Genomic DNA, 21,000 nt, shown 5'->3' with positions numbered 1-21,000 from the left:
AAGGCTGCCCTTCAAAATACGTCATCCTGTCCTATGTATTTACCCTGACTCAGATGACTGGGCAAACATATTACCTGTTGCAGTTAGTACTCCGCCCAAAGATAATGGAGACCTACTGTGTGCTTGTTAATCTGCTTAGTTCTGTCAGGAAGACAAGGGTTGGCAGACCTTATCTCTTCAGTACCTTAGTCTCATGAGGATAGCAAATCACAGGTCATGTGTTCACCTTCATTTGCTCCTCTTTTTCCTTTGTTCTTAAAAACATAAGGGTCACCACAAACTCCTCTTCTTTCCCTCTTCATACTATTGTCCAAAATGATACCTGCTCCCCCAGCCTCAACCATCAGCACTCTTAGTGGTAAAAACAAAACAAAAAAAAATACCCTAAATTTGTAGTGAGAACATGAGGTTGCACAGTTCTCCCATTTATTTGAGCAAATCAAACTCTCTGAGCCTCAGGTTTTTTGTGTTAACAATTGGGATAGCCAGACACTAATGTCACTTTAGGAACTACTCTGGGCTTGGTCATTACAATCCTACCCTACTTTATAGGATGTTTGTTAGAATCAAAATCATCCGTAGATAATGGCTATGAAAAGCCCTTCATGTGCCCTGACCTAACAGTTCAGTTAGAGCAGTGTCTTGATACACCAGGGTTGCTGGTTCCATCCTCGGTCAGGGCACATACAGGATTAGATGCATATTTCTGTCTCCCTCCCTCTCTTTTTAAAATCAATATTAAAAAGAAAAAAAGCCCTTAATAAATCATACAGCACCATATACGTAGAAGATAAAATGTAGAGTATTTGCAGGTAACCCATATGCTCTCCCCTGAGAAGTGCCTGGTTGAACATCAATTGTTCACAAGCACCTTTTAAAAGTGTCTAAAATCAAGTTCAATATCTGCCTCTGTCCCACGTGTTACTTTATTTTTATTATATTGGAAATGGCATTCATATCTCTCAGTTACCTCAGGCAGAAGTTCATCTGTTTAACAAATTTCCATTGACCCAGGCTTGAAAGCTTAGAATCATCATTGATACTGCCTCTCATCATCACTTCACAGGAACCCCTTTACCAGGTCCTGCCCTTGAAAACAATTGTGCTCAAATGTTACCTCTTGCCTGGTGCTTTCAAGGTCCTCCTAGTTGAAATTAATCTAATCTATGGCAGTGTTGCCATAGCACTTTATTGTTCCATAACAGTTCTATTGTACTTAATTATATATTAATAATGCAAGATAGCTGGCTTGCTGTGAATGCTAAACACCTGAATTTAGCAATGACAAAGTGTTGAAGGACCCTGAGGGAAAGGGAGATGGATACCTGTGGGCAGTGTCAGATGAGATTTCACATAACAGGAAGCAAGCTATGGATGGGTGCATAAGGCATCAACCCTGTTAGGAGCAGACAGAGGCATAGGCATGAGAATGAAAATCCTTGTGATATTTTCAGATGAGGAGACTTGTAGCTTTTTTTTTTTTTTGTATTATTTTTTTTTTTTCTGTAGCTAGAAACGGGGAGAGACAGTCAGACAGACTCCCGCATGCGCCCGACCGGGATCCACCCGGCACGCCCACCAGGGGTGACGCTCTGCCTACCAGGGGGCGATGCTCTGCCCCTCCGGCGTCGCTCTGCCGTGACCAGAGCCACTCTAGCGCCTGGGGCAGCGGCCAAGGAGCCATCCCCAGCGCCCGGGCCATCTTTGCTCCAATGGAGCCTTGGCTGCGGGAGGGGAAGAAAGAAACAGAGAGGAAGGGGAGGGGAGTGGAGAAGCAAATGGGCGCATCTCCTATGTGCCCTGGCCGGGAATCGAACTCGGGTCCCCCACACGCCAGGCCGACACTCTACCGCTGAGCCAACTGGCCAGGGCCGACTTGTAGCTTTTAAAGGACAAACTTTTTCCAGTTGTATTGAGATATAATTGACATATAACATTGGGTAACTTTAAGGTGTGAAACTTGATTATTTGATGAAGTTTATATTGCAAATTGATTACCACAATAATGTTTGTTAACACCTCTATCATGCATAATTCCCATTTGTGTGTGTGTGTGTGTGTGTGTGTGTGTGTGTGTTGGGTAGATAAAATATATTATGTTCACTTTGTTAAAGATGGTGCTGGCCACATGGAAGCCCGTCGCCCAGGTGATATTAATGTGTGTTGGGGGCAGGCTGAGGGCAGGCAGGATCCTTGTAGACTGCGGTTTGTTTTTAGGACTAAGCCTTTCCTACCCCTATGTGGGGTGGTGCAATCCCATCATGCCCCAAATAAGTGACTTTGTATTAGAGACTTCCCTATTTTGTATATTGGATTAAAGGTTTTGATTTCTACACTATAAAGTAGGGGCAGAACGGGAGCTTGCTCTCTCGGTTCCTGAAATTGGCATTAGAGAGCAGAGCAGAGAAAGGCCATGTGGAGGAGGCCAGGAGAAGCAGCCAAGATGATGGAGTGCTGTTGGAGAAGCCAGTTTGTGCAGTTTGTGCAGGGAGAAGGAAGGAGATGGGGAACAGAGGTGAATAAGTCTGGTGAGCTAGAAACCTTTGATTCTAAGAAACTCGGATAAGTCATGAGTGGGTTTTGGAGCCCAGTGTGTGTGTTTACTTGCCTGCCGGGTGCAAGCTAGGATTAAAGACAATGGCCCACTAGTTTTTGGCTCCATTGTTTCTTTACCGACTGTCCGAATCCAATGCAAACCTGCATGGGCCAGGTGGCTGTAGTGGTGACCATGTATACTGGCTTTACAGTGTGTGTGTGTTCATATATGATGAGAACATTGAAGATTTACTCTCTTAGCAACTTTTTTTTTTTTTTGTATTTTTCTGAAGCTAGAAACGGGGAGAGACAGACAGACTCCCGTATGCGCCCGACCGGGATCAACCCGGCACGCCCACCAGGGGGCGATGCTCTGCCCCTCCGGGGCATCACTCTGACGCTACCAGAGCCACTCTAGCGCCTGGGGCAGAGGCCAAGGAGCCATCCCCAGCACCCGGGCCATCTTTGCTCCAATGGAGCCTCGGCTGCAAGAGGGGAAGAGAGAGACAGAGAGGAAGGAGAGAGGGAGGGGTGGAGAACAGATGGGCGCTTCTCCTGTGTGCCCTGGCCGGGAATCGAACCCGGGACTTCTGCACGCCAGGCCGACGCTCTACCACTGAGCCAAACGGCCAGGGCTCTTAGCAACTTTTAAGAATATAATACAATATCGTTAAGGAACAGAATTTTTGGCAATTTAACCTACTTTGAATGGCATTTAATATAACAGCATTCATGAATAGGTCGTTAAATGATTTTCCAATGACCTTTCACATTAACTTTGTATTCTGCAGTGGGTGGGTGTGATGTAGGAATCCTAGAGTCACAAAAATTACCTCAGAAAAGTACCTAATCCAGTTCTTAAATTATATACCTAAACAACCAAGATCTAGAGAGCTTTCAGTGGTTCCCTGACTTGTTGGGAGACAGACCCTTTGAAGGCAGGCTCCATTTTGTACTTGTTCTCTATCCTGCCACTGAACCTGTCATACTCCCTTTCCCATTGCACCTGTGCTAAAGCTTTGATGAATGAAAGAGAAGGAATTTTCCTCTCACAACAAAGTTACAAATAAAGACTCCACACCCAGGAAATGTGCGTGCAGGTTCCATTTAGAAATACTCTATTTGGAAAATTGGTTAGGTTAGATATAACAGTTAAACTTGAGAGTTAAAACACTATGTGGATTTAGCAACCTAGTAGCTTGATTAATCACTGTTTTCCTTTGAAGTTTGTGCAACAACAACAAAAAACAATGCATATATCCTTAGTCCAGTGCCTAATTCAGGCTGCTTATGTTGTCCAGGGGTGAAGCTCACAAACCACCCCCATTCGAGAAGGGTCTTGATGAGAGGTTAGCAAAAGAAAAGCAAGAAGTTCCGTTTCAGCACTGCTCCCACCCCTTTTCAGCCAAGGTCATCGGGAAAGAGGGAGAAAGTGCTGGCAAGATTGAAAGCCTCCCAATACTGATTTCTGTTTGTAATCACCTGTTATTTTTTTGTTTGTTTACTATAACCAGCTTTATTTACTGTCCCAAGAGACTAAGGTATGCAGTACCAGAAATGGAGGTTAAAATAGGGTGGATGCTCAGGGTTTTTAAAAAAATGTTATTACCCTTTACATAAAAAAAAAATGACTTCTTACTTCTTCAATTGAATAGTTCTAATTAGAATTCTTCCTTGAGAAGAGGAATTCAGTAATTTCCTTAGTGCTTCTTGGAAGCGTGTATGCTTTTCATTGCTCTGTGAGAAGAGCAGAGCAAGATGTGGGACTCCTGTAATGTTTCCAGCACCTTTCCTCGAAATGGTGTTATTTTAGAAGACCATTACTAAAGTGCCTATGTAATCGAAGCCAGCCAAAATGCAATAAATGACATCTAAGAATTCAACTGTGACATGTGAGTGAGTTACTTTTGGGAGCAGGAGGACTTAGCTATGACAGCACCACTGCCATCTGGGAGTTCTGAGGGTCTGTGCTGGCCACACCCTTCCTGGACCGGCTGTGGCTTGGCACCAGCTGGCAGGGGTTGTCCACTCAACTGGAATTTTGATGATGATTCTTCTAGTTTCTGCCCCTGGCTGGGGCCTTTAGGACAGTGGCAGCAATTCCAATAATCTACCACTTCATTGGTAGCTATTCTGTTAGCCTGGCTGGGGAAGGTCCGACTTGGGGAAGACTGGGTATAAAGGAGCTCACACATAGGGTGGCCACGTCCCAGCCTGCCTCCCCACCCTCTGCTCCCCAACCAGAGGATGAGAACTTCGGCAGCCCCCTTGGAAGACAGGAAACTGTGTGGAAAACATGAGTCCATCTCCAATGGCATTACAAAAGATCTCAGTGGCTCCAATGTGTAGAATAAATCAAAGGAACAGAACTGTCAAAATAGGAAGACAAGGAAATGATTACAGGAATCCAGGTAAGGGACGATGGTGGCTTCAGTTACATTCTTGACAATAAAGATAAGAAAAATGTGGGGTGGGGGAAGTATGAGAGGGTAAAAGGGGGATAGATGGTGATGGAAAAAAATTGGGGGTGATGAACACACAATACAATATATAGATGATGTATTATAGAATTATACTCCTGAAACCTGTATAATTTTATTAACCAATGTCACCTCAATAAATTCAATAAAAAAGAAGAAAGAAAAAATTTATCTATAAGAGCAGTAATGTTTTAATGCGGATGAAGATCGAGAAGGAGCAAACTTAACCTCATTGCCCAAAGGGGCACATAGTAAAACATCTCAGTCAGTGTTTCATTAGTCCTGTTTAACATTCCCATAATCAAGGGGTACTTGTTTAAGTACCTGTTGTTATTAATCAGAAATAATTTAAAGAGAAATGTCCCCCAAAGTCTGCTTTAATAGATGTATTTTTAAGTCTAAAATCTTCTGTATGCTATGTTGATACTACACTAAAAAAACCTGGAGAAACTATCGATTTAAAACACATCCAAAGAAATGTAACTTGAGTTCAGCATAAGGAAAATGATCACAGCCATCTTCCTGCTGCCGTGTCCGAGAGTCAGAAAGGGATGGTTCCACTGGTCTCCCCTGCCCTTCAGAAGAACCAAATGGAAAACATAGTACAATAATCTTGATAATTAACAAAGGACAAAGGCTTTGTATCCTGGTAACAACCAGTGTCTAAGTTGGTTAACCTGGTACAAGTCTAGTCTATTAGCCCAGGGGGGAACAATTAAAGTGGAAGAGGAACAAGGGGTCCCAAAGAGAGAGTCCCGTTCCTACCCAGGCTGTGTCTGCTTCCTCCACACCATTCTCAGTTCCTGAAGTGCGGGCTTTGGCATCCTGTGTAAGCAGAAGCAGCCCGGAATAGTTGGTCAGGAGGCGTGCAGTAAGGACGTCCTTCAGACAAGCCTGTGTTCTTCACTCTCCTCCTAAACCTGGGAGGCCTCCATTTTATAAAAAAGGCTGTAAATCCATTGAACTTTCCATATCACCTGTACAAAGACCTCAGAATCCTATGCCAGAGTTTTCTCACAGGTTTGGGTTTGGGGGCTGCTTACTTTCAGTCATAAGAACCAGGTGTCCATTCTGTCACCCCCAGACATGCTTTAGTCACTTTCTCAAGTCTCTTAAACTTGAAAGGGGTGGAGTTGGACTTCATGAGTTACTTAGACTTAGAATAGTACCTTTTAATTGCTTTATATAGTGTTAGTGCCTGCTAATACTCAAAGATTGCACTAAAAGGAAGCTATAGATGAAATCATTGTTACATAAAATTCTAGGCCTAAATTTTAAAGATAGGAAACTGCTGATTATCCATAATATTTGTGCCCTTTGTTTGTGCTTTCTCCTTAAATATGACCTGGTTCTTCCTTTTGGGCAGAAAACTAACTTTCAATAAAGAATCTTGTTTTTCCTTTATTCATTTGGGCTTTTTCTATTTTAGTTTATTCATTCAAAGTTGAAGCAGGTCATAATAGTGTAATTTTAAAATGATAAAATAGAGCTTAAGAGTGAATCTGAAATCAGAAATAGGTTTATTATTTTTTCCTCATTCAGTGGTCACATTCATTTGGAAAAGATTCTGGACACAAAAATGAATAAGACACATTGCCTCCCCTTGAGGAATTCAGTGTAGTGGAGAAGATAAACCCCTGAGCCAGTCATCTTCAATGTTATGCAGTATATATACATGCTATAGCAGGATATAGGGGTGCATGGAGAGAGGCCACCCCATCAGCCTGGGGAGGGGGAAGGGGTGATCAGAGGTGGGGAAGATGATCCTTAAATGATGGTGCTTGAGTTAAAAAAAAAGTTTATGCAGGAGATTCCAAGATGGCAGTGAAATAGGCAGACACACAGACTGCCACCTCTCACCACCAAACTGGATTACAACTTAATTTAGGAACAATCATCATGAAAAGCCAACTTGGATTAAAAGAACAGGACTCAAAAACAAGGAGCACAGAATAATCCACACTGATCCTGGTAGGGATTGTGGGGTCATGGTGGGGCTCCCTTGTTCCCAGGAGCGAGGGGAGGCTGAAGCTGAGGGTCCAGAAGGGCTCGCATTACAAGGAGAGACCCTGAGAGGTGGGGACCCTCAGTCTCAGAACTGGAAACCCAGCCTAGAAACCCAGGGAATGAAGCAGACAGCCAAACAGCATTGAGTGGGGAAAAGAGTGAAAGTTTTGTATGTGGGAAGCAGCTGGGGTGCCTTAAAGGGACAGAGAAGAAAATATCGCTCACAGCTGTGGGAGATAGGCTGTAAGCTGACAAAATTCTCACAGCCTATGGCTTAGTTTAAGACTAAACTCTCCTCCAGCCTTCTAATACTAAGAACTTCCACACACCCTTTTAAGACTAAGATCTTCTCAACACCCTTCTCAAAACTAAGCTTTTCCCCACACCCTTGACTGTTGCATGATGTGGAGTGGACTCTTATGAGGATTCCTATTTATGCCTTAGATAAGTGGCTTTGTATCAAACTTTCTTATTTGTATATTGGCTTAAAGCAGGGGTCAGGAATTTTGGCTGAGAGAACCATGAACACCACATATTTTAAAATGTAATTTCATGAGAGTCATACAACGACGACCCGTGTATGTTACACATTATCCAATAAAAATTTGATGTTGTCCCAGAGGACAGCTGTGATTGGCTCCAGTCACCTGCAACCATGCACATGAGCGGTAGGAAATGAATGGATTGTAATACATGAGAATGTTTTATATTTTTAATGTTATAATTTTTTTTATTAAAGATTTGTCTGCGAGCCAGATGCAGCCATTAAAAGAGCCACATCTGGCTCATGAACCATAGGTTCCTGACTCCTGGCTTAACGGCTTTAATTGTCTACGCAAGTGGTCAGCAAATTCATTAGTCAACAGAGCCAAATGTCAACAGCACAATGATTGAAATTTCTTTCTTTCTTTTTTTTTTTTTTGTATTTTTCTGAAGTTGGAAACAGGGAGGCAGTCAGACAGACTCCGCATGTGCCCAACCGGGATCCACACAGCATGCCCACCAGGGGGCGATGTTCTGCCCATCTGGGGCATTGCTCTGTTGCAACTAGAGCCATTCTAGTGCCTGAGGCAGAGGCCATGGAGCCATCCTCAATGCCCGGGCCAACTTTGCTCCAATGGAGCCTTGGCTGCGGGAGGGGAAAAGAGAGACAGAGAGGAAGGAGAGGGGGAGGGGTGGAGAAGCAGATGGCGCTTCTCCTGTGTGCCCTGGCCAGGAATCAAACCCAGGACTCCTGCACACCAGGCCGACGCTCTACCACTGAGCCAACAGGCCAGGGCCAAAATTTCTTTTGAGAGCCAATTTTTTTTAACTCAAATTATATAGCTAGGTATATACATTCCATATCAAGGTAGTGCCTACAAGTGGAATTTTGTGGAAGAGCCACACTCAAGGGGCCAAAGAACCGTATGTGGCTCATGAGCCACAGTTTGCCAACCACTGGTCTACGCTATATAATAAAGCAAGACCGAGGGCTCTCTTTCTCTGATCTTGCCATCACTGTTGCAGAGGCCTCCCAATCTTTTTTCTCAGGCAGTCTATTTTCTTAATTCCACACTGTTCTCCCTCAGGACCTGGAATTACTAGCTGTGCTGGTTCATGACAAGTGGTGCCTGAACAGGGACCTGGGTACAAGAAAACTAAACTAAAGGCAGATGACAGAACTACCCAAGTGTACACAGTGAGTAAAGAAAGGTTTTGGAGAAAGTATAGTCAGAGTAATAAATTATGTGACAGTTAGGGTCAAAAGTAAGAGACCTTTTTTTTGTACAAATGTTTTTATTTGAGGAGAAACTGTTGTTTGATCGAGTGAGCTAGAAACAGAGATACATAAATATGAGAAGACTGTAGACCAGGGGTCGGAAACCTATGGCTTGATAGCCTGATGTGACTCTTTTAATGGCTGCATCTGGCTCGCAGACAAATCTTTAATAAAAAAAATAATAACGTTAAAAATATAAAACATTCTCATGTATTACAATCCATTCATTTCCTACCGCTCATGTTCATGGTTGCAGGTGGCTGGAGCCAATCACAGCTGTCCTCCGGGACACCACCAAATTTTAATTGGATAATGCCTAATGTACATGGGTCATTGTATAGCTCTCATAGAATTACATTTTAAAATATGTGGCATTCATGGCTCTCTCAGCCAAAAAGTTTCCGGACCCCTACCTTAGAGTCTGAGGATAACTCGGGAGATAATGAAGGTATCGCAGCTATGGCTACCTTAACCGTGGCGCTTCTGCCACCATCTGCTCCTTCTTACACTCAACCCTCTGCTCCTCCATACCCTTATTGGATTGATTCCAGAGTCTCTAGCTCAGACCCTTGGAAATCCTCACTCCAACAATCTTTAGATCAGGCTTGAAATCTAGGGGAAACAATAAATGGCTTTGCCTGTTTTTCTGTTGTAGAAAGATGGGTCGATCAAGGGAATGTAGTGTGAGAGCATGAACCTCTACCTTTTAAAACTCTGAAAGAATTTAAACTTTCTTGTGCTCAATATGGGCCTACTGCCCCTTTTACACTTGGTTTATTAGATACTATTAGTGCAAAGGCTCTTTCCCTAAATGACTAGAAGGTGATTGCTCGAGCCTGTCTCTCCGGGGTGATTATTTGTTATGGAAATCAGACTTTTATGAAAAGGCCGCTGAGCAGGATGAGAAAAACCAGCAAGAGCAGGTTGCTGTTACTGGCGATATGATAACTGGAGAAGGACAATATGCCCCTATGGCAGCTCAATTAGAGTATCAACTAATTACTTATCAAATGATTAACCAGACATGGAAATGCCTGTCTACTACAGGGGCCAAAATGGAGGAATTGAGCAAAATTAGGCAAGGCGCTGAAGAGCCATTTCAAAAATTTGTTTCACGGCTGATTCAGGCAGTTGAAAGACTAATGGTAGACAAAAAGGTAGGAAGAACTTTAGTAAAACAGTTAGTGTATGAAAATGCTAATTCTGTTTGCCCGGCTGCACTTCGGCCTCACCGCAAGAAGGGAGATATAGAGGACTATATCAGAACATGCGCTGACATTGGGACTTCATACATACAAGTTCTTGCTATTGCCACAGCGCTTAGGGGAGGCTTCCAGGATACTTTGATAAAGGACAAAACAAACGAAAGAAGGAAGGTCAGGGAAGTACTTCTGCCCATGGATTTTGTTTCCAATGCGGGGCTGTGGAACATTTTGCTAAAAGTTGCCCTACTCCCTCTGGAGGTCAGTCTCGGCCTCCCCTTCAAGGGCAGCCAGCTCCTAAAACTCCAGACCTCTGCCCATGCTATAGGAAAGGGAAACATTGGGCGAATGAGTGTAAATCTAAATATACTGCTGAAGGGCAGGTGATTCAAGGAAATAGACAACAGGGCCCTCCCCAGCCCCATCAAACAATAGGGGCAAAGTTTGTGTTTCCTCAGCAAATTCTGATTCCAGCAGGCCAAAGATTGCCCAACTATCCCAAGCAACAACAGGCAGCGCAGGACGGAACTCAGTTCCACCTCCCAATTAGTATTAACTCCAGAGATGGGACCTCAAGCTATACCCACTTGAATTTTTGGACTGTTTCCCAGTAACACAGTAAGACTCTTATTAGGCTGGTTTAACTATGGGAGGATTTTTTGTTCTGCCTGGAGTAATAGATTCAGATTATACAGGGGAAATTAAAGTAATGGTTCACACTCTAAGGTAGTGGTAGTCAACCTGGTCTCTCCCGCCCACTTGTGGGCATTCCAGCTTTCATGGTGGGTGGTAGCGGAGCAACCAAAGTATAAATAAAAAGATAGATTTAACTATAGTAAGTTGTTTTATAAAGATTTATTATGCCAAACTTAGTGAAAATTCAACATAAAGTACTTGGTAAGTAATTATTATTATATGCTTTAACTTGCTCTAACTCTGCTTTATAAATTTTATAAAGTAAAGTTACTTCCCTACTTTATAAATCACCATCACTGAGGAACCCGTGGGTGGTTAGAAAATTTTACTACTAACAGTGATACAAAAGTGTGCTATAGGTATAAAAAGGTTGACTATCCCTGCTCTAAGGAATATAGTCACTGTCTCCCCTGACATGAAAATTGCCCAATTAATCCTTTTACTTCTTTTAAGACAAGGCCACACCCTGCAAAAGGGGCCCAGAGGAAATCGAGGATTTTGCTCCACTGATGCTGCCTATTGGATTCAAAAAATAGGTCAGGAGTGCTCTGAAATGGAACTAACAATATAAGGGTGTAAATTTAAAGGACTTCTAGATACCGGAGCTGATGTATCTGTTGTTGCTAAGCTACATTGGCTTCCTTCCTGGCCCACTCATGCAGCAGCCACAGAACTACAAGGTATAGGGCAGAGTAAATCCCCCCAACAAAGCTCTAGTTTTTTGCAATGGGAAGATAAAGAAGGTCATACTGGACTTTTTCAGCCTTATGTGCTCCCTGGATTGCCAGTTAATTTGTGGGGTAGAGATGTTTTGAAAAATATGGGAGCGTTACTTGTCAGTCCTAATAATTTAGTCAGTGATCAAATGCTTGGTCAGAGATTTTTGCCCACTAAGGGATTAGGAAAAGAATAGTGGGGGGTTCTTACCCCCAGAGAAATGACACCTAATACCAGAAGGCATGGATTACCATATCAAAATTTAGCATAGGGGCCATGGTAGCTCCTGCTACCCCAACAATGCATTATGTAGACCCAATTACTTGGAAATCAGATAATCCTGTATGGGTAGACCAATGACCCCTCTCTTAGGAGAAACTTAAGGCAGCTGCTCGATTGGTACAAGAGCAGTTACAGCTTTGGTACATTGAACCTTCTAATAGCCCATGGAATATGCCTATATTTGTTATTAAAAAGAAATCAGGAAACTGGAGGCTATTACAAGATTTGAGAGCAATAAATAAGACTATGGAAATTATGAGTCCTCTCCAGCCAGGACTCCCCTCTCCTACTGCCATTCCATGGGATTTTCACCTTATTATTATTGACTTGAAGGATTGCTTTTTTACTATTCCTTTAAGCTCTCATAATTGCAAGTGTTTTGTGTTCAATGTTCCTTCACTTAATTTTTAGGCTCCCATAGAGCTATACCAGTGGAGAGTTTTCCCTCAAGGTTTGGCAAACAGTCTTTCCTTGTGCCAGAAATATGTTGCTCAAGCTATCTCTCTGGTATGAAGGCAGCACCCTAAGGTGTACATAATTCATTATATGAATGATATTCTTATTGCTCATCCAGATAAAGACACTGTGATGACCATTTTGCAACAATTAGAAGAGTCTTTGAAAGAATCAGGACTTTATATAGCTCCTGAAAAGGCACAGCAGTTTTTGCCTTTCTCTTATTTAGGACAAATTATTGAGGGATGAAAAATTCGTCCACAAAAATTAGAAATCAGGATGGATCATTTGCAAACTTTAAATGATTTTCAAAAATTGTTAGGAGACATTAATTGGCTTAGACCTTTCTTGAAATTAACTACAGGGGAACTAAAACCACTTTTTAACATTCATAGAGGTTCTGCTGAACCAATTTCCCCTCGTTTAGAGTTACCCTCAAGGACTCCTACCAGGACAACTTTAGCAAATGAATGTTACTCATATACCTTCATTTGGCAAACAGTCTTTTGTCCACGTTACAGTGGATACTTATTCTAGATTTATAATGGCCTTTTCCAGAAGAGCTGAGGTTGCTAGGCATGTTATAGCTCATTGTTTGTATACATTTTCTATTTTAAGACTCTCTAAGGTAATTAAAACTAACAATGTTCCTGCATATATAAAATAAAAGCATTTACTAAATTTTGTCAAACTTTTGGAATTGACCTGAAGACAGGTATTCCTTATAATCCTCAAGACCAAGACATTATAGAACGTGCCTATCAAACACTTCAAAGTCAATTAGAAAAAATAAAAAAGGCGAAGTCATACACGGCAACTCCTGCAAATCTTCTTTATCACACTCTTTTTACTTTAAAAAAATTTTTTTGAATGCTGATATACAGGGCCATTCAGTGGCTTAGAGACTCTGGAATCCAACAAGAAAAGCCTTCCCTGAAGTGCAATGGAAGGATCCACTTACAGGAATCTGGCAAGGGCCAGACCCTGTTTTCCTATGGGACCGAGGATATGTGTGTGTTTTTCCTAGGACTGCTGAGGCTCTTCGGTGGGTTCCTGGATGTTTGGTGAGACACCATGAGCCAGGATAAGAGACTTTACTCTACAAGAGCATTTGTATAAGGCTTATTTTACTCTGCTCTTGTTTTTCTTTCTGTCAAACCTGTTTCTGTAAGAAGCTTAAATTGGCAGTAAAGGGCCCTCAAACCCCTCAACAAGATCTCCTGAGCATGGCTTTTAATGTCTATAATGACTAAAAGGAACAAGAAAAGGCAGAAAGAGCCCAAAGAGATCAGGTGAAATACCAGCTCTTGGCAGTCACCCTTAAAGGTTCCAACGCCCCTAAAAGGCCTCATAAAACTCCATCAAGACCCTGCTTCAAGAGTGAAAAGGAAGGTCATTGGGCTAAAGCCTGCCTGGTTTCTTGGCATGTGCAAGGGCAATGCCCTTGCTGTGGGAAAAAGGGACACTAGAAGGTAGGCTGCCCCATCGCTCCTCCAAGGGAGGGTTCAGTCTTTTCTATTCCTACCCCAGACATCTCTGACTTAACCTTGCCCAGCCTGCCAGAACTTGCCACTGAAGACTGAAGGTGCCCAGAGCTGTTGGCCCCATCTCACATCACTGTGAAGGAGCCTAGGGTAACTGTCCAAGTAGCAGATAAACTGATCTCATTTCTTATAGATATGGGACCACTTATTGTGCCTTGCCCGAATATTCGGGTCCTGCTCATCCCTCGAAGATCTCTGTTGTGGGTGTTGATAGTATTATTTCCCTCCTATTTTGCCACGGATCCGCTGCTCCTTTACACCCTTTTTCTCCTCTTGCAAGATCTACTTTCCAAATTCAGAGCCTTTCTCTCCTTTCACCTCCTGTCCTCAGAATCGGCCTTGTTGCTACTTTTGGCCAGCCAGATTTGCCCACTTCTGTTACGAATTTACCTCTAGCACCCAGCATAGTAAATCCCAAGGGTCTTCTCACCATTCCAGGGCTGCAAAACTCCAAGAAGGGGCCCCCTGGTTTCATCTCTTCCTGCTGAAGAGAACAGGGGCTCCATCTCCACATATGCCTGCGAATGGCCCTTCCAGTTTATCTGAACTATCGACAGAAACCCAGAATTGACATTAGGCTTGAGACAAAAGCTTAATGTGCTGGAAGCAGTGGTCATGGGACTTGGAGGCTAGCTGCAGAGTGTAAAAATGTGACAACAGTTCCAGTGCCATGCAATCTTTTCCTGGATGCATTCCTGGACTCCTGGACTTTTCCTGGATGTGTTTCCTGGACTCCTGTTCCTTGTGACAGTTTTCAATGGACTAAAGTGGGTTTGGTTTGCATTTGCAGGGAATATGGAATGGCAATGTGTCAGCATGGACTTATTAAACATGTCAAGGATATTCAAAACAGCAAAGATTCTATTATAAATCCTATTATATTGGCTAAAAATTTGCTTAAAGGCTTTAATCCCTATAATGTATTAAGACACTTGTTTCAGTATCTGTTAACATTGGCTATGTTAATTTTCTGTTTATTCTGTATTTTTCCAATCTGCCTCTGAATTGGAATCTAGGAATCAAACAAGTGCAAAACAAGGGGATGGGAGGCATAGTGGGAGACAGGCTGTAAGCTGACAAAATCCTCACAGCCTAGGGCTTAGTTTAAGACTAAGCTCTTCTCCAGCCTTCTAATACTAAGATCTTCCAGACACCCTTTTAAGACTAAGATCTTCTCAACACCCTTCTAATACTAATATTTTCAACACACCCTTCTAATACTAAGATCTTCTCAACACCTTTCTCAAAACTAAGCTTTTCCCCACACCCTTGACTGTTGTATGATGTCGGATGGTGCACTCTTATAAGGAATCCCATTTATGCCTCAGATAAGTGGCTTTGTGTCAGAGACTTCCTTATTTGTATATTGGCGTAAAGACTTTAATTGTCTATGCTATATAATAAAGCAAGACCTAGGACTCTCTCTCTCTGATCTTGCCATAAGCATTGCAGAGGCCTCCTGATCCCATCCCCTTTTCTTGGTGAGTCTATTTTCTTAATTCAGCACTGTTCTCCCTCAGGACCTAGAATTACTAGACATGCTGGTTCACAGCACATAGCCATTTGCCTGGGGCTCTGGGGGCGAGAAGGGCTGAGAGGACTGACAGCTCTCACATGAGGAAAGAGGGAGAGTGAGACAAATGGTGATGAGGAGAGGAGTGCCTGGGCTGACCTGAGTTAAGCGACTTATTCTCCAGTGCAGAGATGGCCACAGCTGGGGGAGGGATTGATCCCTCTGCCCACCACAAGCCTAAAGTGGATCCAGGTGTCCCACCTCCAAAAAGCTCTCCAGCTCCAATAAGCATGAAAGACACACGGAAAGGAGGAAGTAAGGGGAAGAGGCAGTGACAGGTTTCCAGGGAGACCTGAGCTACACCTCCCCCTTCATACTGAGAATGTGCCCTGCCCCAGTAGAGTAACTGGCAGAACACACCTTCAGATTCTCAGAGTCACACTCACATATTCCTGATACAGTTTCAACTAATCCCCTTGCTGAGATCAGCAAACAAGCTCCCCGCTGAGATAAGCAAACAGACAGCAGGCAAATCAAGACTTTAAAGTGAGTTTACTAGTCAAGGAGACCACAACTCAAACAAGTTGCAAACCACACACAGAAACAATGGGAAGACAGATGAACGTAAGCCACTTGAATCAATAAGAAAAATCCCCAGAAAAAAAATTGGATGAAATGGAAGAAATCAAATTACTGAATGCAGAGTTTAAAATAATGATTGTTAGGATGCATAAAGATCTCAAATCTACACTGGATGGACTTAATGAGCACCTAAATAAAGAAATTGTAAGCATCAAAAAGGACACTAAAATCATAAAAATGAACCAGACAGAAATGACAAACACAATATCAGAAATGAAGACTACACTAGAAGGAATTAAAAGCAGGCTGTTTGAAGCAGAGGATCAAATCAGCGACTTAGAGGACAAGATAAGTGAAAGCATGGAAGCAGAACAGCAAAAAGAAAAGAGGATCAAAAAGTCTGAGGAAACTCTAAGAGGGCTCTGTCACAACATGAAGAGAAACAATATTCGCATATAGGGGTTCCTGAAGGAGAAGAGAAAGAACAAGGGATAGAAAACTGATTGAAGAAATCACAGCAGAAAATTTCTCTAAACTGATGCAGGAAGGAGTCACACAGGTTCAAGAAGCAAGAGAACTCCATTAAAAAAGAACCCAGAGACCCACATCAAGACACATCATAATCAAAATACCAAAGCTAAGAGATGAAGAAAGAATACTAAAAGCTGGAAGAGAAAAGCAGTCAATCACCTACAAAGGAACCCCCATAAGGATGACATCTGACTTTTCAACAGAAACACTTGAGGCTAGAAGGGAATGGCAAGAAATATTCAAAGTAATGCAGAACAAGAACCTACAACCAAGACTTCTTTATCCAGCAAGGGTATTGTTTAAAACTGAAGGAGAAATAAAAAGCTTTTCAGACAAAAAAAAAAAAACAACTCAAGGAATTCATTACAACCAAACCAATGCTGCAAGAAATGTTAAGGGGCCTTCTATAAAAAGAGAAAAGGAAAAAAACAAATAATGAAAAAGAGGATTATAGATTTAAAGAATAAAATGGCAATAAATAAGTACATATTATTAATAACCTTAAAAGTAAATGGATTAAATGCTCCAATCAAAAGACATAAGGTAGCTGCATGGATAAGGAAACAGGACCTGTACATATGCTGTCTACAAGAAACTCACCTCAAAACAAAAGATACACATAGACTAAAAGTAAAAGGATGGAAAATAATATTTCATGTGAATGGAAATGAAGAAGAAGTTGGGGTAGCAATACTTATATCTGACAGAATAGACTTTAAAACAAAGGCTATAGTAAGGAATAAAGAAGGTCACTACATAATGATAGAGAAAGCAATCCAACAGGAAGAGATGATCATTATAAATATCTATGCATCTAATATAGGAGCACCTAAATATATAAAGCAGACATTGATAGACATAAAGGGCGAGATCAACAGCAATACTATAATATTAGGGGATTTCAATACCCCAAAAACATCACTGGATAGATCCTCAAGAAAGAAAATTAACAAAGAAACAGCAGACTTCAGGGACACCCTAGTTCAACTGGATTTAACAGATAGCTTCAGAACCTCTTACCCTAAAGCAGCAGAATACACATTCTTTTTAAGTGCTCATGGTACATTCTCCAGAATAAACCACATATTAGGGCATAAAACGAGTCTCAACAAATTTAAGAAGATTGAAATCATATCAAGCATCTTCTCTGATCAAAATGGCATGAAACTAGAAATCAACTACACTACAAAAACTGAAAAACACTTAAACACTTGGAAATTAAACAGCAGGTTAATAAATAACGAATGGGTTAACAATGAGATCAAGGAAGAAATCAAAACTTTCCATGAAGCAAATGAAAATGAACATACAACAACTCAAAATTTATGGGACACAGCAAAAGCAGTCCTAAGAGGGAAGTTCATAGCATTACAGGCATACCTTATAAAGCTAGAAAAAGCTCAAATAAATAACTTAACCCTGCATCTAGAAGAACTAGAAAAAAAACAACAAGTACATCCCAGAGGAAGTAGAATGAAGGAAATAATAAAGATCAGCATGGAAATAAATGATATAGAGGCTAAAAAAATAGTACAGTGGATCAATGAAATCAAGAGCTGGTTCTTTGAAAAGGTAAACAAAATAGATGAACCTCTAACCAGACTCGCCAAGAAAAAAAGAGAGAGGACTCAAATAAATAAAATTAGAAATGAGAGTGGAGAAGTAACAACTGACACAGCAGAAATACAAAGTATTGTAAGAAAATAGAATGGAGAACTATATGCCAAAAATTAGACAACCTAGGTGAAATGGACAGATTCTTTGAAAGATATAATCTTTCAAAAATCAATCTGGAAGAATCAGAAAACCTAAACAGATTGATTACAACAAATGAGATCAACACAGTTATCAAAAAACTTCCAACAAACTAAAGCCCTGGGCCAGATGGCTTCACAGGTGAATTCTACCAAATATTCAAAGAAGAACTAACTCCTATCCTTCTCAAGCTTTTTCAAAAAATTCAAGAGGAGAGAAAACTTCCAAGCTCATTTTATGAGGCAAGCATAATTCTGATTCGAAAACGAGACAAAGACAACACAAATAAAGAAAACTATAGGCCAATATTCCTGATGAATTTAGATGCTAAAATCCTCAACAAACTATTAGCAAACTGGGTCCAGCAATACATGAAAAAAATCATACATCAGGTTCAAGTGGGATTTATTTTGAAAAGGCAAGGCTGGTACAATATTTGCAAATCAACCAATGTGATTCATCACATAAACAAAAGGAAGGAGAAAAATCACATGATAATATCAATAATTCAGAAAAAGTATTTGATAAAATCCAGCACCTGTTTATGATCAAAACTCTCAGCAAAGTGGGAATACAGGGAACATATCTCAACATGATAAAGGCCATCTATGACAAACCCATAGCCAACATCATGCTCAATGGGCAAAAATTAAAACAATTCCCTTAAGATCAGTAACAAGACTGGGGTGTCCCCTTTCACCACTCTTATTCAACATAGTTCTGGAAGTCCTAGACAAAGCAATCAGACAAGAAGAAATAAAAGGCATCCAAATTGGAAAAGAAGAAGTAAAACTATCATTATTTGCTGATGATATGATACTGTATATAGAAAACCCTCAGTCAAAAAAATACTGGACCTGATAAATGAATTTAGCAAGGTGGCAGGATATAAAATTAATATTCAGAAATCAGAAGCGTTTTTATACATCAACAATGAACTTTATGAAAGAGAAATTAAGAAAACAATCCCCTTCACTATTGCAACAACAAAAAATAAAGTACCTAAGAGTAAATTTAACCAAGGAGGCTAAAGACTTGTACTTGGATAATTATAAAACATTGATAAAAAAATCAAGGATAATACAAACAAGTGAAAGCATATACCGGGCTCATGGTTAGGAAGAATAAACATCATTAAAATGTCTATATTACTGGAAGCAATTTATAAATTCAATTCAATACCAGTTAAAATACCAATGACATATTTAGAATACATATTCCAAAAATATATATGGAACCAAAAAAGAACACGAATAGCCTCAGCAATCTTGAAAAAGAAGCATAAAGTGGGAGGTATCACACTTCCTGATATCAAATTATACTACAAGGCCATTGTACTCAAAACAGTTTGATAGTGGCATAAGAACAGTCATATAGATCAAAGAGAACCCAGAAATAAACTCACACCTTTATGAACAACTGACATTTGACAAAGGAGGTAATAGCATACAATGGAGTAAAGACAGTCTCTTTAACAAGTTGTGTTGGGAAAATTGGACAGCTAGCTGCAAAAAAATGAAACTAGACCAACAACTTACACCATTCACAAAAAATGAACTCAAACTGGATAAAAGACTTTAATGTAAGCCATGAAACCATAAGCCTCTAAGAAGAAAACATAGGCAGTAAGCTCCCTGACATCACTTGCAGCAATACATTTGCTGATTTATCTCCATGGGCAAGTGCAATAAAGGACAGGATATACAAATGAGACTATATCAAACTAAAAAGATTTTGCACAGCTAAAGACAATATGAACAAAATAAAAAGACAAACCACACAAAGGGAGAAAATATTTGACAATACATCTGATAAGGGGTTAATAACCAAAATTTTTAAAGAACTTCTAAAACTCAACACCAGGAAGTTAAAAAATCCAATCAAGGAGATGACGTCAGAGTAATGGCGGTGTAGGAAGCGATACCGATAAATCTCCCCCAAAACTCAACAAGATCTTCAACCAGAAACAGAAAAACCTATACTTGGAGCCTCCAGATGCTTCGCAATACACCCGAAGGTATGGTCGAGTGAAAAATTGGCTAAATATATAACCAAACCCCGAAGGAAATAGGGAGTAAGAAATGCTCCGCCTTCCTCACTAACCTAAACAGGGCAGCTTTCTCTGGTAACTGTGAATATAGAAACGGAGGCGGGCAAAGGGGGTGAATAGATCCAGGCCGCGGCACAAATGGCCGAACCAGGCTGTGGCACGGAGATCCAAGCCGAGGAAAAACTGATCCTGTGGCAACCCGGGCAATACAAGCTAACACTTGCGCCAAACCCAAACAAAGAAAGGCAAGCGGGGCAGCCATTTTACCCAATCTCCTGGTCGGTGCGCAGTTAGTGGCCGAGAGATTTCTTCCTAAGCCCCGGGAGTGGGTGCCCGTGTTACCCCACAGAGAGGCAGAGTCAGAGGCCTTTCTGTGGGCCGAAAGCAGAATCTCTGGGCAGCCCCAGTGCCCTGGGAAAGCCGCGCACAGGAGGGAGCGAGAACTAATTCCAACGGTGGAAATTTTCCGTGCTGGTGGGGGTTTCACTCAGAGGGAAACGCGGCCGGCCTCATATACTGGTCTGCGCGCACCGATAGGGAGTGAGAGATTCCTCCGAGTGCCTTGGCAGTGCGCGCCCGTGTTATCGCACAAAGGGGCAGAGTCAGGGGCCTTTGTGTGGGCCAAAGCGGAATCTCGGGCTGCCCCAGCGCCTTGCAAAAGCCGCACATGGGAACGGAGCGAGAGCCAATTCCAACACTGCAACTTTTCCATGCGGTTGGGGGTTTCACTCAGAGCGTGAGACTGCTGGCCGGATATCCTGGTCTGCGCGCGCAGACAGTGAGTGAGAGTTTCCTCCAAGCGCCCCAGAAGTGGGTGCCTGCCTGTGTTACCGGACAGAGTGGCAGAGCCAGAGGTCTTTGAGTGGGTGGAAACCCGCCTGATTATGC

The sequence above is a fragment of the Saccopteryx leptura genome, chromosome 5 (assembly GCF_036850995.1).
Source record: "Saccopteryx leptura isolate mSacLep1 chromosome 5, mSacLep1_pri_phased_curated, whole genome shotgun sequence".
NCBI lineage: Eukaryota > Metazoa > Chordata > Mammalia > Chiroptera > Emballonuridae > Saccopteryx > Saccopteryx leptura.
This window is presented reverse-complemented; position numbering follows the sequence as displayed.